At 45.2% G+C, this 20,979-nt stretch overlaps 1 pseudogene; it reads right to left on the bottom strand.

Moving 5' to 3' along the window:
* Positions 1-1,048: 1,048 nt before the first annotated feature.
* LOC136483546 (4-coumarate--CoA ligase-like 7) overlaps positions 1,049-20,979 on the bottom strand; it is a 31,837-nt pseudogene continuing 11,906 nt past the window's right edge.

The following is a 20,979-nucleotide window of genomic DNA, read 5'->3' as shown; positions in this document are numbered from 1 at the left end:
TTATATGGGGGCCCTTTGTAGGGGCGGCTGGTGATTGAGCCGTCCCTACAAATCAGAACGTTAAATACGGGGCCATTTTTAGGGGCGGCTCAATCACTAGCCGCCCCTACAAATAGCATTTCCAGGGGCGGCTAGTGATTGAGCCGCCCCTACAAATCAGACCCTATTTGTAGGGGCGGCTCGTAACACCAGCCGCCCCTGCTGTTCCATTTTATAGAGATGGTTGGTGTCTGAGCACCTGAGCACGCCACTGGAGCCGCCCCTATAAAAAAATCGAACCATTACTAAAAATCGTTTTCTACGTAGTGTCAATTTTACGCCGGTCAAGTAGGTCCTTAAAGAGGCATGAAAGTGCAGCAATGGCATCTTTGGCCTCTGCCAGTGATTCAGAGAAGACTGAGATGATCCAGACAGCAGCGGCTCATACCAGCGGTGACTTGACATGGCGGAGCGTCCTTAGAAGACCTTTCAGATCGCCCCACCGAGCTCCCATCCCTTCCCCAACATCGGCGCTGAGCTCCCATCTCGGCTCCTCGCCCTTCACATCTCAACGTACACTAGTGCCAAAGGCGACTTCTCCACTAAAGTGGGCGGTGGCGACGGCGACGGCCGTGCGCGTACCCGCAGTGGTTGTACGTACACGGCGGCAGGGCAGCACACACGTAAAAGCTTGGGCAATGACGGCTCGTCGTGCCAACGGCCTGGCCCGGCAAAGCCCAGGCCTTAAAGGGTCATGCCTGGGCCTTAGGTGCAGCCCGTGGGCAGGCACAACATGGCCCGATGAGCTAGCATGCTGTGACGGCCCGACCCCCATCGGGTCTGCCGGCATCAGACCGTGCCGTGCCGGGCCAGGTTGCCCATTTGGCCATCCATCGCTGGACCCAAAGTGTTGCAGAATATGTTTAAAACTATTCGAAGGGATAGACAAAATGGTCAATGCAAAGTCCTTGTAGGCTTGTACTACAGCAGGTACACCATCCCAAACAGCTACAGGGGCACGAGTCACTGTTAAGATTGAAATCGATCAAGATCATATCCATTGATTTCACCCAACATCTCTGTTGTAGTTCTTGAGCCCTGACATACTATAGATGATGATGATAGTTTGAGATGAAAATATTCGTTTCGATATTGTATATGATCTTTTCCTCCAATATATCTCCATGAAGACTCCAGTGGTGGATGATGTGTTACAACCTGCTGGTAAGCGTCATGTGTTTATGCAGCTCGCGCCTTAGTAACTTGCCTGATGGCAACCGTGGTATTGAATCAACAAAACAAACTTTACGTATCTTCTTGTAAGGGGCAACCTAATGAAAGTTGATTTAATTAGCATATATGTACATATATAAAAATTGTATGTAAGCTGATAGTTAGTGCAATGCAAAGTGTAATCAAGAAATTAAGTAGGACGTTGGTAGGCCACCAGTGTAGTGTGTACCTGTTTGGCAACGAATTCCATTATTTGGTCTTCTGTAAGATTATTGCTCCCATTTTGCCTTACAACAAATGCCATTGGTAATTGTCCTACTTCTTCATCTGGGTACCTATGTAAAAAAATATGGAATAGATTTGAATCTCATAAACATGAGATGTTGGGAAGAAACAATTGTGATTCTTGGACAACAAACATTTCAAATTCATGCTATTCGTATACTTCCTCCGATCATAACGATGTAGCTAGGTTTGTCCTAACTCCTAATAGTCAAACATTGTCAACTTTGGCGCCATTAATATAATTTTTGTGTGGATCGACAACACGAGGTTAACATTATTAAATTCACTACGAAATAGTTTCATGTAATATATACTCCCCCATCCCAAAAAAAGAATTTGAGTTGTAAATCAATCATAAGTTTGACCAAATATATAAAAAACACTAATATTCATGATACATATATGTAATAAGTATTATTAGATTTATTATCATGGAATATTTTTTCATAACAAACCTATCTAGATATACAAATGTTGGTACTATTTTCTATAAACCTAGTCAAACTTGAGATTGACTGACCCCTCGAAAAACGAGATTTACTTTAGAGATGGATGGGGAGAATTTCTTTTCATCTAAGTCAATATATATTTTATGTATACTTGCCAGTCAAAGATGCAAAAGTTTAACTTAGGACAAATCTATATTGATTTATCTTGTGATTGGAGGAAGTAGTAAATACATTTTCAATACATGGAGATCTTGATATAATTGGATATATTTATATATTGAAATTATGCCAAACTATTACATAAATGTTTTGTTGCAATTAAAATTGATATATTAGAAAAAAAGGTGTACAACTTATCAGTATGGAATAGTATAAATAGTTCTATATGTAAGAGTTCTAATTTGATATTTTTTGTTGCCATAATAATTATTAGTGGTTAACGATTTTATAAGTTTTTAAGAAAATGCCGAAATATTATATGCTTATTAGGATACTATGCAATTCAAACATTGTTGAAACAATGTTTCATCGAAATAAACAATATATAGATATTTTTCTTATCCATTTTCAAGAAAACATACGAGATAACTGCAGCATCCAATATCCCAGGGATCAAATGCAACACATCCTCCAACTCTGCTGGTGCAACCTATGTGTCAAATAAAAGGATTGCATGTTAATGGCATGAAATTTGCTAATGGATGTAGCAGTGAAACTAATAAGTCACTAAAAGCTAAACAAGTCAAATACCTGATATGCCTTGTACTTAATTATATCCTTTAGTCTATCAACAACGTAAAGGAAGCCATCCTCATCAAAATAGCAGAGGTCGCCAGTTTTAAGCCAGCCATCAGAGTCAAATGCTTGATTGCTTGTTTCATCACCACCAACATATCCTATGATTGGTAAACAATACATTTTCATGGAGCTAAAAGTGGCAACCATTCATTACTTTGAGACTTGTAACAAAAAAGTACTGATTTATATTATTTACTACTATATTTTAATTACTTTGATGATTGTTGTTGTTTGCTATGAACTGCATCAATTGTCAAATAATCTAACAGTAACAATTTTGTCCAATGCTACTATTTTCTCTATGTTGAAATTTGCCTTTGTAATTTTTGCTTATGTGTACTATGTTATTGTAACACCCTAAATTTGCATGGTTTTAAAATAGGAGAAAATGATTTAATTATACATTTTGTGAGCATTTAAATTTAGAAAAATAACCACTTTGTTAAAATTAAAATCAAATATAGGTCTATATACATGTATGTGCATCCATGCTGCTGCATCTTTATTTTGTGATGCTTTGGTTTGATTAGAATTTGCAAAGGAATTTGAATTTGAGTTTAAATTGGATTTAAAAATGTGTTAAGAAAATAGGAAAGGAGTTTTATTTCCTCCTCTCTCCCTCTCTTGAATTTGGCCCGAACAGCCCAGCTCGGCCCGCTTTCCCCGCGCGGCCTGCTCTCTCTCCGCAGCGGCCCAACAGGCCGGCCCAGCAGCGTCGTCCGTGCTCTCCTCTCTCCCGTTGTGTCTCGCTGACGAGCCGGTCCCGCCTGTCAATCGCCTTTCTCCTTCCTCTGACTCGTTTCCGCGCCAGACTCCGCCGTCGCCGGAAGTCCACCTCCGCCACGACCACGTCTTGGCGTGCTTCCCACGATGCTCCGCCCTCATAAATAGCGCTCGTGTCGTGCCACTCTCCTACCTAATCTTAGAGCCAGCGCCGCCCTCGCTTGTGCTCCACGTCGACGCCAAACCCTAGCAGCTCAAGTCGCAGCCGTCGTCGTCCACCTCACCGAGCGACCCACCACCGCAGTCCTGCCCTCGTCGATGAAAACTCCCTTGGTGAGTTCGCCTTGATCTCCTCTCTCTCCCCGTGCCTTTGTTTCGCTCAGTGGTGGTCCGTAGGCCCTAAATCGCAAACGCCGGCGAGCTCCTCGCCTTCGTCCATGGAGGTCCACCGTGCCCGGCCTTGTTTCGGCGACCGCGCTCTCTCTCTCTTCCCCTCTCGATATGATCTCCACCCTCCGTTTAAGATCCGACGGCCCAGATTCAAAGATACCTCTTCGGTTGGCAAACTTTTAAAAGAGCCCCTCAGTTTTATTGTAAAAGAACCCGCACTCCATAGTGTATTCCTATAATACATTTTCTCTTTCTGAAAGTGTAGTTTTCCTTTGTTAGATCCAAAATATGTTTTTATCTATTTACAGTTTTGTCACTAGTTTTCTTTAGGCCATAACTTTCACATTTTAGCTCCGATTTGACCCGTTCAAGTTGCGTTAGGTTCATAATTGCGTAATCTACATGTTCATACTATTGTTAAGTGTGTTTTCAACTTCTAAAATTTGAGGTTAGATTTAATCTATTATTTTACTAAAGGAAATCTTGTTTAATTCATAACTTCTTCGTTTTAGCTCTGATTTTTGTGATCTTCGCGTCTGTGTATTCGTAGTGAGACGTAGATTCGTTTTTCCAAACTTTTCATCTTGATTTTATGCTGATTGATGTACTGTTCTAATCTATAGCTTTTGTTTGCTATGCATGGTTGCTTCTGGATGCTTGTATGTTGCTATGATTATCGAGTATAGACGGTGAGCAATTCGTGGGTGATTAAGAGTACTACTTTGACGAACAAGATCAGCAGGAGCACTTTGTTCAGGACAAGTATAGCATGAGATTATCCTTGTTTCCTATCAACTTTAATACATTTAATTCATGTTGCATGTGTCACCTTGATAGGGATTCACTAGAATTGTACTTATACCTTGTCTTCTATGGGATATGCATTGGGTAGCTTTGCTAGTGCTCAACTAAACCATGATCTTGTAACTTGACTAATGGTATATGCAATAAACATTAAAACATGATTTTTTAGCTACTTAGAAATAGGAGGCTAGAGTATTTAGCTACTTTCTAAATGCTTTAGATTCCTCTCCCTAAGGACTTATCTGTAAGTGATCATTCAGGACTTACAGTACAGGTGTGAGGGCTACATGGCTCTAGCTTTAGCTCAGTATGAGGATATTTTTAGCTTGTCAGAGGTTACCTTTATTGGCATAAGAATGGCTTGCCGCATCGGGTATAGGACAACCTCTACTCTTATATGTATAACTGTGATAGAATTATGCCATTCGACAGGGGGTTCCTATATCTGTTTGCCGAGTGAATCTAACGGCCCTAACTTGTTAGACGAACCTTTGAAAGGCTTTATAGTGAACCCTATCTGCTCAACTTGAAAGTGTTTTGGGAGTAATTAACCTGGGCATATGGGTATCACGACACATAGTGAAAGTGTACAACCTCTGTAAAGTATAAAACTAGTATATCAGTCATGCTCACGGTCACGAACAACCTTAGAACCCTTATGGAATAGTGGATCACTAAGAATTATCCGGTTATGCTATTCATTATTCTTGTTTACATTGATCATGTGTTTCACTTTGGGATAAAAATAACTTGTTGCTACTCTTATGCTAAAATTATGATAACTAAAAGCTGAATGCTGTTAAACCTATGTCAAGCCTTTTGAACCTCATGACCCCCATGTTACATTTGTTGAGTACGACACATACTTACACTTGTTTATTTTCATTATTTGGATAAAAATCCTAGATGGGTAACAGATGGCTATGGTAATAACGACTTTCCTGAGGATTACTAGACTTGTGGTCAACCAGTTGACGTCCCTATGATATAGAGCTTCCGCGAAAGATTTTTTTTCTTTATACTTCCGCTACATTTATGTGAAGACTATGTCTTATTATTCATGATGTAATAAACATTTGTAATGATACTAGTTATAATTTGTTGGCTTATGTATGTGACTGATCTCTGGGTGCACATAAGATTATGCATCCCATTTTATCCTTAAAATTGGGTGTGACAATTATACTGGACCACTAAGTAGATATGATATTGTATCAATTAAATTACCTCTTAAATTAAGTGCTTTTTCTTTTGATCTCTCAATAATGATGTGCGATGATCAAACAAACATTTGTTAGCATTTTGAAGGAGTGTGGTTCATTCGACAAATTCCTACCTCTATCTGAGGTGTTTGGGTTTTGCAAAAAGCATCACGAAATAGAATAATTGTGAATTCCGACAAGTTAAAATATATCCTTTACTTCCATTTTTTATTTGCAATTTGGACATTTCCATGGGGAATGATTGAGGAAATGCATGAATGTGACAACTTTAGTATCTTACTGTTACTACTTGGAGACTTCCAAAGGAACCTTCACATTATATATGAGACTTGTTAGAACAAATTATTTCTTAGAAATGCTCACAAAAATAAGAAAGATCTATCTATCAATTTAGTAGAATTTAGTCACCATTGGTAATAATAGCCATTGGATCTATTATGTTTTATTAAAAATCATCCACCTCTAAAATTGTGACAAATAACATAATGCGAGCCCCATAAATATGCATCAAAATTATCTAACTTTGTTGTTATAAAATATGATATAAACTAACACATGCATCTCATCTTAAATCCAAATTACTCTGCCACTATTATGATGTATAATCTAAGTAACCCCTTACATTCTGTGGGGGTATTAACCCCTATACCCTTATGGCTAGGTTTGGGCCAGCCCATTAGAAGATGGCGCGCGGCCCTGCCAATCTGCTCGGAGTCCCGCACAAGGAATCAAGGCAGATTTGGAGATCAAGCAAGATCCTGGTTGGTTAGAATAGGAATCCTTATCCGGCCACCTATGGTAATTGTAATTGGCTAGGATTAGTTTCTAGATCTGTAACCCTGCCCCCTAGACTATATAAGGCGAGCAGGGGACCCCTCTCAAGATCATCTCATTTACATACATCAATACAATCAGACGCAGGACGTAGGTATTACACCTTCACGGTGGCCGAACCTAGATAAAACCTTGTGTCTGTCTTGCATCACCATCTCGTTTGTAGCTTGTGCACCTGTCTGCCGATAATCTACTACCTTGGGCATACCCCTAGGTAGACTGCTAACCATATTTCGTCGACAGTGGCACGCCAGGTAGGGGGTGTGCATACTGCTCCCCAGACAAACAAGATGGTCATCATCCCTGGCTCCATGGCTACGCTGAACGGCCTCACGTTCACCATCGGCCAGATCACCTGGACCACTGGCTCCGACAACTTCATCGCCATGATCATAGAGGAGGCGCAGATCCAATCTGCATCGACCACTGCTTCACCAGCATCAGCTATGGCTCCGACCACATTGGATCTGGCTCCGACCACATTAGCATCGTCTTCAGCCACGCCGACAACCCGTCGTTCGCTTCCTCGCTACAAAGGGAGGCAGATCAACAACACCAACCTGCTCGACTCCATCGACCGAGTCGGCACCAAGCTTGCTGAAACCCTAGCTCTAGTAGATTCGATTCAAAATCAACCTACCGAGCAGGTAACCACTACCCACAAAAGATCTACCCGACCAGCTCAGGCCAGTAGTCCTGCACGGCTTGGTATGGATCTCGTGGTCACGTCTACTCCTGAAGGGCGCTTCGTTCGTCGCCGACCAGCCCCCGCAACGGGTCTTCGGCTCCTCGAGTGTGAAGCCTTGATGGAGAATTACCAGGCTCAGCCCTACGGCCTGCGAAACGCTGCTTCCGACTACGCGTACAATATACAACACTGCTCGGATCTATGTTTTATACATCGACCTCGGCCAAAGCCATGCAACTTCATCAACATGGTTCAGATTGAGGAGCATCAAGAAGGATCGGTCCACACAGTTCAAGAGGGCGGTTCAAGCTCCCCGTCCAGCATCGCATCTATTGGCTCCGTCCATACTGAGCTTCAACATCGTGACAATGAAGAAGTTGAATACGATCTGGATATCCCAGACCACTCCCCAGGGTTCCCACGATTCCCATCCTTCCCACCAAGGCGAGGAGACTTGATCAATGTCGTCAGTAATGACGAACCACCGGTAGTTGGCGAAATAGAACAAGAAAGGCTAGCACGCGAAGCACGCAATATTGACCGGTTTAATCGTAGACAAGCCGAAGCCAAGGCAGAAGAGGAGGCACGACACATAAGGTTCCAGCCACGTGATCTCAACAATGCCTTTGATAGGGTAGGGGAAAAGCAGGTCTTCAGGACTCCAAGCGCCAACATAGTCGTTGCTATGGCGACAATGCAACGACTACCCAATACCTCGGAAATCCAGGCAATTCGTGATGATGTACAAGCCTACCTGACGGCTGCTATAGCCTAGACCACAGAGATTGCAAACCAAGCCCAGGTTCTATCCATCTCAGTCGAATCAAGCCGCAGTCACCAGTACTCAAGTCACCCACAGTCACCCAACCAACGTGGCTCGCATAACAACGACCCACCAGACAACCGTCAAGGCAGAAACGGTGGCCATGATGGTGGTCGGGATGACAACTGCCGCAACAACTGAGATGATAATCGACAAGACAACCATGATAATCACCATGATAACCACGGTCACAGGGTCAACTAGGGTGGCAATCGGGATCGCCATGATGGCAATAACGATCTCCTCCATTCCCTCGGAGAATGCGATCTACGCAATCGCATTAACCAAAGAGCCAACGACCGTGCATCCCACGAAAGCTATCGCCGTATGGAATATGATACTACCCACGGGCCTCCGGGTTTGAAGCAGTTTACTCCTCACCTTCGCCAAGTCGTGTGGCCAAAAAACTTCAAGCTCGAAAAACTCTAGAAGTACGACGGCAAGGAGAACCCTGAGTTATGGGTCATGCTCTACGAAACCGTGTGCAGATCAGCCATGGCTGACGAGCATGTCATGTCTAATTACTTCCCAGTCGCCATCAGCCATGCAGGCCACCAATGGCTGGTCAGCTTGCTGGCGAACTACTTTGATTCTTGGTAAGAGCTCAAGCAAGCATTCATCGACAACTTCATTGCTACTCGCGAACAACCCAGCAACAAATATGATCTATAGCGGATTCGAGATCGCAAAGATGAGCCACTGTGCGAGTACGTCCGACGCTTCTCGGAGATGCGCATCAAGGTCCCATCAATCTCCGATAACGAGGCAATCGAAGCTTTCATCACTGGTCTCCGCTTCCACGATGCCCTAAGGGACATGCTCCTCCGCAAAAGACTTGAATCAGTCACAGCGCTCCTAGCTACTGCTAAAAAATATGCGGATGCCGATGATGCTAAAAAGATAATCATCGAAGAAGCAGCAAGGGTTCCATGCTCCGACCACCCCCCCACCGCGACGACTACCACGGCAACTGTGGTCGGAACGACAATTTTGATCGTCGCAACCAGCGCAACGATTCTCGCGACCACCCCGACCAACGTAATCAGTGGCATAATCGCCGTGACGATTACAGGGGCAAGCGTGCTCGGGAAGATGATGGCGAAGTCAACATCTTTAAAAAAGGTGGCGGACGTCGCAACTACGAAGAAGACTACGCCAAAGCATTCAAAGGACCCTGCCAGCTCCATCCCAAGTCAAACCATACCATGGAGAATTGCCGTGTTCTCAAATCCATCTACACGCACCAACAGGCTCTGGATAAATCTGACAAGCCTAATGACATAGGGGAGCAGCGTAACGAGGACAACGATGATGAAGATGCGGATCCCCGTCACAAGTACGTCAAGCCAACCAACTGCGTCCACACCATCATTGGGGGCAGAGTGTCCATCGAGACCAAACGAGAACGCAAGCTGCTCGCCCGCGCTTGCTTGAACATGGCCAATGTTGACAACCTCATTGCCGATCCGCGGCTCCCTCCTTGGTCTCACCGCGAGATCTCCTTCAGCAGAAAGGACCAATCGGCTATAATACCTGAGCCAGGGCATTTTCCTCTGGTTCTCAATCCTTGTATCAACAAGGTTTAGTTCGATAGAGTGCTGATTGACGGTGGCAGTTCCATCGATATACTGTTCAAGAATAGTTTGCCAGCCCTGAAGATAACCTAGGCTGATCTCAAGCCATACGAGGCACACTTTTGGGGTGTTCTCCCCAGACAGAGCTCCACACCTCTCAGGCAGATCACGCTACCTGTGCAATTTGGTACCCCAGACCACTTCCGCACCGGCTACGTCAACTTTGTGGTCGCCGACTTCGAAGGCACCTACCATGCTATCCTTGGCCGACCAGCGCTCACCAAGTTCATGGCCATACCTCACTACAGATATTTGGTGCTCAAGATGCATACTGAGAAGGGGGTTCTAACTCTTAGGGGCAACATATATGTAGCTTACACCTACGAGGATGACAGCTTCAAAATAGCAGAGGCTCACGACCTCTCTATTCGCATGGCCAAGACCATGCTCGACGCCAAGCAGACCCCAGCCGACCACCTAGAGATCCTAGAGCTCGAGGCTCCACGCAAGAACATCAAGTCCAAAGAGCACAAAGAGATCTAGCTGGTCGACGATGATCCCAGCAAAACGGCCCTTATCGGGGCCAACCTGGATCCGAAATAGGAAGATGCGCTCGTCAAGTTCTTGAGGAGCAACGTGAGTGCGTTCACATGGAAACCCGCTAACATGCTCGGTGTACCTCGGAACTTGATCGAGCACTACTTAAATGTCGATGGCAAGGCCAAACCCATCAAGCAGAAGCTATGATGGTTCGCTCGCGACAAAAAGGAGGCTATTAGGGTAGAAGTTACATGGCTTTTAGCGGCCAGATTTATCAAAGAAGTGTATCATCCAGAGTGGTTAGCCAACCCGGTTCTTGTACGCAAAAAGAATAAGGAATGGAGAATGTGCGTTGATTACACTGATCTCAACAAACACAACCCTAAAGACCCCTTTGGCTTACCTCGCATAGACGAGGTCGTAGATTCAACTGCCAGTTGCGAGCTACTTTCCTTTCTCGATTGCTACTCTGGTTATCACCAGATCGCTCTCAAAAAGGACGACCAGATCAAGACATCCTTCATCACGCCCTTCAGCGCCTACTGCTACATGACCATGTCATTCGGGCTCAAGAACGCTGGGGCTACCTACCAATGCGCCATATAGGCCTACCTCAAAGATGAGATAAATGACGACCTTGTCGAGGCTTATGTTGACAACGTAGTTGTCAAAACCAAGGAAGCATATACCCTTGTCAACAACCTAGAATGCACCTTTGCAGCCCTTAACACATTCCAATGGAAATTAAACCCAAAGAAGTGTATCTTTGGTGTTCCATCTGGTATACTACTCGGCAACGTTGTCAGTCACGACGGCATACGCCCTAACCCAGAGAAAGTAAAAGCTGTCTTGGACATGAAGCTGCCCAAAAAGGTGAAGGATGTTTAGAAGCTTATCGGATGCATGGCTGCCCTCAGTCGTTTCATATCTAGATTAGGCAAAAAAGGACTACCATTTTTCTAGCTACTCAAAGCATCTGAGAAGTTTGAGTGGTTGGAGGAAGCAGACGCTGCCTTTACATAGCTAAAACAATTCCTTACATCACCTCCAGTCCTCACTGCTCCTAGAGAAGATGAAACCCTCCTGCTTTACATTGCGGCAACTAATCGAGTGGTCTCCACTGCCATGGTGGTCGAGCGCGATGAGCCCGGCCACGTCTACATGGTACATCGACTAATTTATTTCATCAGTGAAGTGCTCAATGAATCCAAGACCAGGTACCCACAGATTCAAAAACTAATCTACACCATACTAATTACATCCTGAAAGTTAAAACACTACTTCGATGGATATCGTGTGGTGGTCATGACCGAGTACCCTCTGGGAGACATCATTCACAACAAGGATGCGAATGGGTGCATCGTCAAATGGGCAATGGAGCTATGCCCTTTCTCCTTGGAATTTGCAAGCCATACTACAATCAAGTCTCAGGCACTTGTCGATTTCATCGTCGAGTGGACAGACTTAAGCACACCTGCCTCTCAGGGGCCCGCTGAGTATTGGAAGATGTACTTCGACGGCTCTCTCAACATCGACGGCATAGGAGCAGGAGTCCTTTTCGTATCACCATCCAAGGAGCAGCTCCGATATGTCCTTAGGATTTATTTCCTGGCTTCTAATAACACCGTCGAGTACGAAGCATGCCTACACATTCTACGCATTGCGGTCGAGCTCGGTGTCAAGTGTCTCTATGTCTACAGAGACTTGGCTCTGGTCATCAACCAACTCAACAAGGACTGGGATACAACCAGCAAAAAGATGGACGCATACTGCAAAGCGATCAGAAAGCTGGAAGGCAAGTTCTATGGCATCAAGTACACACATGTGGTCCGGGACAAAAATCAAGCAGCAGATGCGCTGTCAAAGTTAGGATCATCCTAAGCCAAAGTCCCACATGGCATATTTATTCAAGACCTGCTCACGCCCTCCATCAAAGAAGAAGATCCCACGGTCGATAAGCCTCTAGACCAGCCATTGGTGGCTACGGTTCCGGCGTCAAACACCACCAAACCACTTCCGACCACTAAGGAGCCCGGCTAGAGAGTACCTTTCATCAAGTACCTGATAGATGGTAGCGGTTACACCGATCAGACAGAAAACGAACGCCTGATGCGTCGCAGTAAGCAGTATCTGCTCGTCAATGGCAAATTGTGGCGCAAGAACGTGAAGGAGGAAATCTTGATGAAGTGTATAACCCGGGAGGATGGTGAACATCTCCTAGACAAAATCCACTCTGGCTCCTACGGCAACCACGCGGCCTCGAGAACACTGGTCGGCAAGGCTTTCCGAGCAGGGTTCTATTAGTCGTCAGCCATAGCCGATGCAAAGAAGCTAGTCCATCATTGTGAAGGTTGTTAGTTTTTCGCCAAGAGAATCCATGTACCAGCACATGAGATTCAAACTATACCAGCCTCTTGGCCCTTTACATGCTAGGGATTGGATATGATCGGGCCTTTCAAACCGGTCCCTGAAAAATTTACATGCGTCTTTGTGCTGATCGACAAATTCTCCAAGTAGATAGAGTACATGCCCCTAGTCATGACATCTTTAGAAAAGGCTATCGTGTTCCTCAACTAGGTCATCCACCGCTTCGGCATACCCAATAGTATCATCACTGATCTGGGTACTCAGTTCACTAGGAATGCTTTTTGGGACTTCTGCGATGAAAGGAGCATAGTAGTAAAATACATCTTGGTGGCACACCCTAGAGCTAATGGATAGGTCGAGCGAGCAAATGGTATGATCCTGGATGCACTTAAGAAGAGGATGTATAGAGAGAATGACAAAGCTCCTGGAAGATGGCTCAAAGAGTTACCAGCCGTGGTCTGGGGTCTCAGAACCCAGCCCAGTCGCAATACCGGCATATCACCATACTTTATGGTTTATGGCGCTGAGGCAGTGCTCCCAGTAGATGTAGCCTTCAAATCAGCATGGGTAGAGAACTTTGACGAAGACAAGGCCAATGAAGTGCGGGAGCTAGAAGTGAATAGTGCAGAAGAGAAGCAGCTCGATTCTTGCGTACGTATAGCCAAATACCTTGCTGTTTTGTGCAGGTACTACAACAAGAACGTCAAGGAGCGGTTCTTTGTGGTCGGGGACCTGGTCCTGAAGTGGAAGACAAATCAGGCTAGTGTCCACAAACTTGCAACCCCATGGGAAGGACCCTTCATGATCAAGGAGGTTACACGCCCTACATCTTACATGTTAGCTCGCCTAGACGGCACAGACGTACCCAATTCCTGGCACATCGACAAGCTTAGGTGTTTCTATGCTTAGCTACTAAGATACGTACCCCTCTTGTACTTTTGATTTATTTCAATAAAGCTATTATGATTTCTCCGACCACTCTAATGTGTCACTTCGAAGTCTATTGTTATTCTAACTCTACCAGTTAAAACCGACCACCATTCCTTCTCGGGTTATCAGAGCAGGCCCTGTCTTTGGTTCCTCCCAACGCGTGCATGGGATCCACTCTCTACGCTATGGGTGATCAGCAGGTGCTCTCTGGTTTGACTTGTGTGTTTCTACGTGTGCACAAGCTACGCACCTCATACTCTGACCGCAAGACAAACTAGGGCCATACAAACCTTTTAGGATGACGTGTCGACTAAACTGGTACAACTAAATAGAACGCCAACACGTTCTAACTTAGTTACATCAACACGATATCCGAGCTTAAACACGTTTTCTACAAAACAAACAAGCTTATGTTGATATACAGTTACGTTATTACAAGCTTGCCTGAAAAGGTCCAAGTTTACAATAACCCAACTACATCTTCTTCTATAGCTATAGCCTACACTATTGGCTGGTCGGGCCACGCGGCGCCTGCTGCTCGCTGGGCCTAACATCGTGCTCGGGTCTCGAGGACTCTGGCATTGATCGAGCTAAAGAAGATGGCCCCGCCGATGCTTGGCTGGTCGAGACCGTAGGCTTCGCTGGTTGGCATAAAGATGACGGCGCTCCCAGCTGACTTGTTGACGGCGCTCCTTGTACGGGTGGTGTCGTACCTCCACATAGGTTAATATCGCCAATTATTTTTGCCGACAAGTCCAGCTGGGTCGCTCGTAGCTCCTCGGCCTTGTCTGGATCTACCTCTTTCGGGTATCTAGCCTCTAGACGCTTGAGATCGATTAGGGGGTAGTGAGCATGTACCATGCTTAGCACATGTGCGCCTACGTACTCTCCCACCTCCTTCACGAACTCCTGGAACCATCCCCATGCCCTTTGGCATCTCTCAATCAATCCCAGCTGCGGCGTCCTTGGCAAATCTTGTACTAGCGCCGGATCGATGAGGTTAAGGACCGGCAAAATGCCCTTTGCCACCTCCTGGCACCGGCTTCTCTAGGTGTCATGGTCCTTGGTGATCTCTTGGCATTGCACCTTCCAGCCGTCTTGGTCTTTCATCATGGCCTCCAGATGCTTCTTTGCATTGATTTTTATAACTGCAAACCGCACACACTATTAAGACGTTATACCACGACAAACTACGGTAGGCAACAAAAATGAGCAAAGGTGGTTGGACAACTTACCTTTTAGCTCCTCTGTCATCTTGGTCGTGTGGTCTCGAAGCTGTGACTGGTCTTGCACCAGTTTTCTGTTGTCCTTGTTTAGGCGATCACACTCCCCGACCACACGACTGCTCTCCTCTTAGAGATGGATCACTTTAGCTTCTAAGCCTGCACTACAGCTGTTACTACCAACAATACAACAACACTTGTCAGTAGTCGGTATGATAAAATGGCTACTTACTTGTTCTTTCCCGCTCTTTCTTACTGAGCTAGATGACTAGGTTCTGCTTCTAGGAATCTTGCACCATCTTTTCATGATTGGTGGCTTCAAGTCGCTAGCACAAGCGGTCCACCTCCACCGTTAGCTCCTGGTTGTTTGCAATGATACCCTCAATCTGGTCGAAGCATTTCTTGTGGTCTTCATTAAGTCCTGAGTGTAGATAGCTAAGTAAGACAACTATGACTAGACCACAAGACCAGGGGGTGAAGCAAAGCTTACCTGCACTTCTGTAACAAGCCGGTTTGCCGCCCGTTCAACTTTCTAGGTTTCTTTGACCTCCGGGATTTCCTCATGTACAACCCATTGGTTGTTCCGCCAACACGACACATAAACATGTTGTCGCTTGTCTTACGGATGGCCTAGGACCTCCTCCACCTCATCCTCTTCGGGCTCTTCTTCGGGTCCTGGTGCTGGCCTAGCGTCAGCAGCATCTGTGATCACCATAGCCTTCCCATGAGCTGTAGCATCGGTAAATGTGGTTTGTGCCCTCACCTCTGGCCGCTGCTCCTCGGTCTGCTCTATTACCCTCGACACTGAGGTGTTGCCCTCAGCAGGTTTAGCACTTGGAACACTTGTGCCCGGCTCGACTGGTCCCTCGACCACCTGCTCGAGGACTGTTGTCTGACTACTCACTTGCTGAGGCCCCGACGGATCTTCTACTATGGCTTTCTCGATGGTTGGCTGCTGGGTAGTCTGCTCTGTACTTATTAGCAGCGCCACGCCACTTCCGGCTAGCTGGTCCGGTCTTTCTGTGGACACCGAGCTAGTACATCCGAGATAGGTTCAGAAAGCAATCATATTAAATGCAAATTGCTAACTTATATCAAGGTCACAAATACTTACATGTTGGAAGCATGGAATGATGTGGAGAAGGCGCGTCTCTTTAGCTGTACTTGCTCCACATGCTGTGCGGGTGACTCCTGGTCCAGCACTATCACTGGGCCTTGGTGCTTGACCCCTCCGCCACTTGTCCTACGCGTTGCAGTGGTCGGTGGCGTGCTTGGTTGAGTTGTTGCTCCTATCGCCAGTCGCGTTCCTTGCCCAGGTACTCCCGAGCTCGACCCGGCTACATCCTTCACCGCCGTCGGCAATGTGGGTCCCACAGTGGCAGAGGACCCACCTTGCTCCATCGACTCCAGTTGCTTCCTCCTTTTTCGAGGGACAAGTTGAAAATTGCCTGCATCTTCTCCCTCCTCTGCATCATCGTCCGACCAAGCAAAAATCATCTGCCGATGCTTGCCGGCCAGGTTCTCCTCTAGGTCCCCCTCAGGCTCATTGATATTTAGTGCTCCCCCAGTGAGCAGGGTGGTTACTGATCTCTTCTTCAACTATTTGGGGCCAGCCGGTCGCTTACCAGTGGTTTTGGCCGCTACCTCCGCTCCAGCTCCGAGCTCCGCCCAGTCGACATCCTCGTCCTCGATCTCGACGCTAGTCTGGGTGGTGGAATTAGCTCTTTGTGGCCACTCTACTCCATGGGGTGGCGACACAAACACTGTCACTCTATCCCAACCATTAACCTAGGAAACAAAAGGGAGTGAACACAGTAAGTTTCCACTTATCCTACCACAATATAAGACTACGGGTACGCAGCAAGACGAGTTACCTTTGGGGGAGGTTGGGCAAGCTTGAAAGCATGCTCAATGTTGCTCAATCTGGCATAATTTGGATCGACTAAGTTAAATAGCTCGCTAATTCTAGCTTTGACTTTGATTTTGTCAAGCGCCCCCTGCCTCGTCCTCATCGCGTCCGCGCTCCCTTGATACTCATAGCCAAGATGTACCCTCCTCTAGCAGGGCTAGACCCATCGGCTGATGAAGCTCCCGACCACGCTCGAACCATCCTGTTTTTTCCACGGGATCATTCCAAATATTTCTGGGATCTGTCCCAGATGCTCAGGCTTCTCCAACCAGCTTGTCTTCTTCTCTAGAATGTAGCCCGCGTCGCACAGCATGATCATGATCGACTCTTCATGGATGTAGAACCATTTTTTGTACCAGTCATCGAGCGATGTGTTCCCTGGGCAGTGCAGGTACTGGGCTTTCATGCCGTCATGGAGGTTGAGGCATACACCCCCAGCTATCTTTGAACCACCGCTGCCTTTCTTCCGCAGACAGAAAAGATGGCGGAAAAAATCAAAATGGGGCTGGAAGCCGCCATACGCTTCGCACAGATGAATAAAAGTGGCGACAAGGAGGATCGAGTTGGGATGCAGATTGCAAATCCCAATCTCGTAGTAAAGACAGAGCCCCTAAAGAAATGAATGCACCGGAACTCCAAATCCCCGTTTAAAGAAATCCTCAAACACCACGATCTCACTTGGTTGTGGATTGGGGTACCTCTCACCCTCCGGCGCATGCCATCCTGCGAGCTCCTTGTTGTGGAGTACCCCCATGGTAATGAGGTCTTCAATGGTCTGCTCGTTGCTTCTTGATTTCCACCATTCCTTCGCCATGACCCCTGTTGTCTTCTGCGCATCACTTTTTGCCATTTCCCTTTCATTTTCCGCCTCAGACTCCGGCCTTGCTGGTGAACGAGGAGTGTTTTGATCTTCAACAGTGGTGGGGGATTTGCAGAGGCGATAGTCGAAGCGGCGGTGGATTGTTTGGTGGCGATTTCAGATGTGTTAGGGTTGGTTAGCGAGAGGAAGACGAAAGTTGCGGTTGCGAATGGCAATGGGGTTTAGTAAATAGTAACTGACCTATCATATACCATATTTAACCCAAGAGTTATGCCGTTTCGTCTGCCCAGGATTCTTGGGGGACGTGCGCACGCACCGCAGATGGTTGTTTTCATGTTTGCAGTATTACTCAGCCTCGAGATCTATGCCAATATATGCGCCTCTTCGTTGCCAGTGTGGGAGGGCCCATGCTGACGCACCTACTGACAGGTGCCACGCAACTGTTTGCTTGACAAGACAAAAAGGCAGTATGACGTGCTATACCCATCTACTTTTTTGATCAGACATGTCAGACCGGACTTGTCAGAACAAATAAATAAATCAATACATAAAATAATAGAACAAGTGGCATATGGTTTTTTGCCACACTTTTTGTGCTTGGGGATTGTTCCGGCCACCCTCGTGCTCGGGAACTGTCGCGACTATCCTTATGCTCGGGGACTGTCACGACCACCATCGTGCTCGAAGACTGTTCCGACCACTCTTGTGCTCAGGACTATCTCGACCGCCCTCGTGCTCGGGGACTAAACCGACTACGGTTATTCTCGAGGATTCATCGTTTTCCCCATGCTGCGCTCGGGGACTGCCCCGACCACTCTACGACCATTGCTCGGAGACCGCTCTCCTTGGCTACATGTGATTTGTACTCACATACAGTTGAGAGGCATTTATTTTTTCTCACTTAGACCTTGCTACAAGGCTGATACCTCACCTTCCAGCAAGCTCGGGGACTACATCGGTACGATGCACCTGCCGGTGCAGCTCGTATCGCTTGAACGACGATTGGATTCTCAACTAAACTGGGAATTCTTTTTCGACCCTGGCACCACGTGCCTACGTCACCTACTACTAGGCTCGGGGACTAAGTGGGCACATTTTACCTTGCGGTGAATGTGCTTGTTTTATCGACCCCTACGCTCTGACTGTTGGCCATAACTACTACTGTACAAGGGTCACTTACATTTCTTTTCAGAAATACAAGTGGGCACACTTGACCAGGAAAGAAAACTTTTTCTTTTTTCTTTAGAGCACCATGCATTCTTTGGACAACAGGAATCTTCGGCTATAATCGTGGTCTACTGCTCTCTATGCTGACCAGAATACTGGCACATTTGCTTGGTCAATGTTTCAACCAGTTGGAGATGACATGAAGACAGACCGCATTAGCCGAAGAAGATCAAACGGCGTGTCGCAACATAATATATGGTGCTCCGGGACTAGCTGTGGGGGTATTAACCCCTATATCCTTACGGCTAGGTTTGGGCCGGCCCATTAGAAGACGACGCGCGGCCCAGCCGATCTGCTCGGAGTCCCACGCAAGGAATCAAGGCAGATTTGGAGATCAAGCAAGATCCTGGTCGGTTAGAATAGGAATCCTTATTCGGCCACCTATGACAATTGTAACTGGTTAGGATTAATTTCTAGATCTGTAACCCTGCCCCCTAGACTATATAAGGCGGGCAGGGGACCCCTCTCAAGATCATCTCATTTACATACAACAATACAATCAGACGCAGGACGTAGGTATTACGCCTTCACGGCGGCCGAACCTGGATAAAACCTCATGTCTGTCTTGCGTCACCATCTCGTTTGTAGCTTGCGCACATGTCTGCCGATAATCTACTACCTTGGGCATACCCCTAGGTAGACTGCCGACCATATTTCGTCGACACATTCACATCTAGGTTCCCTAATTCACCATTATTGTTAAAATAAAACTAAAATAATCCTTAAATTTACATTCAAATCACCAACATTTGTTATTATGAAAACAATTTATGCATAAAAAGTTTATTTCTAAATTATCCACTTTTGCTATAAGATATAAAACTACTTAAATTGAACATATATGTTATAACCATCATGCATGCATGAACAATGAATATACATGTATATGTTAAATTAGTTAAACTTATATATTTTGAATAAATATGACTTATTTATATTTATATTGATAATATAATTGAAGTCACTCTATTTTTTTCTTTCTAAAAGTACTACTCCAATGCCAATCTTAAGCAACGTACCATCATAACAATTAAGAGTGTAAGACCTAAAATCCCTATTTTTAATAAAATATAGAAGGAGGGTTTAAATAAAAGGTATAATAAATACAATAGTTTCAACTAACATGTGAGATCAAAGTTTTAAATTCAAAATCTAGATCCATAGCTTAACAAGATATGGTGAGATCAAAGTTTAAAATTCAAAATCTAGATCCTTAGCTTAACAAGATATGTGCTACGATAAGAACCACCAAAATTTAAATTTGTCTTTCAACTAAATGCATACTGTAAACACCATGAGGGCAATGTAGAGGGAGAAACATATGGGAAACAACATAGAGTAATTGATAGGTTCATACAACTATTAGAGATTACAGAGTATATGGTGGTATTACATTAGAAAATAACACATATCAAGAGTGTGCGCGGATAGATAAGTAATGTTGACTTATTATTCTAGGTACTAAACATGGACGTCATACTTATCTACTAAGATTCAAACCCATGTAGGAGCAAGGGTTGGTAGACTGTCATGAGATAAATACAACAACAAAATTGTTATTTTTATAATTTTATGAATGGTATTAAATAAGTTTTTCATGAGATAAATACAACATCCAATTGATATTTTTCTATTCCTCCAATGTCTTTAGTGAGTATATATATTCAATCTTACGATGATCCGAGGTGCCTTGTCTTCAGTTTAGTTGTATTTTTATTTGTTGACTCTCTATTTGACTTGGAAAAAGATGTTGTATGTAATCTTTTTCTTGCGTCTTTGTAATAAAAAATTATTGGCTATATAGGTAATATGTATGTAAGTAAATTATAAGTTTTGATATAGTACCTAGCATGACACTTGGGCCTCGGATACATAATTCGCCTTGTTCATTGGTTGATAAGAGTTCACCACTAATAATGCCAACAGCTTTGGCTTCAACACCGCTACATAGCCGACCTGTTGATTTTATACGATGACATTCCTCACGACAGACCATGTTTGATATCACACCACCCTCAGTTGAGCCTAGTGCCTGTAGTCCGTAAATAAACCCATCAAAGATACTACAGGAGTAGTACATTGTATCATGGCTATATTCGCCCTGTTCGGCTTATCTTATATTTCGCACTATTCAGCTTGTTTTTTTCCAGATAGAATAGT

Source organism: Miscanthus floridulus, chromosome 1 (genome assembly GCF_019320115.1).
Source record: "Miscanthus floridulus cultivar M001 chromosome 1, ASM1932011v1, whole genome shotgun sequence".
NCBI lineage: Eukaryota > Viridiplantae > Streptophyta > Magnoliopsida > Poales > Poaceae > Miscanthus > Miscanthus floridulus.
Note: the sequence above shows the minus strand (reverse complement) of the source record. Positions and strands in the feature narration are given on the sequence as shown.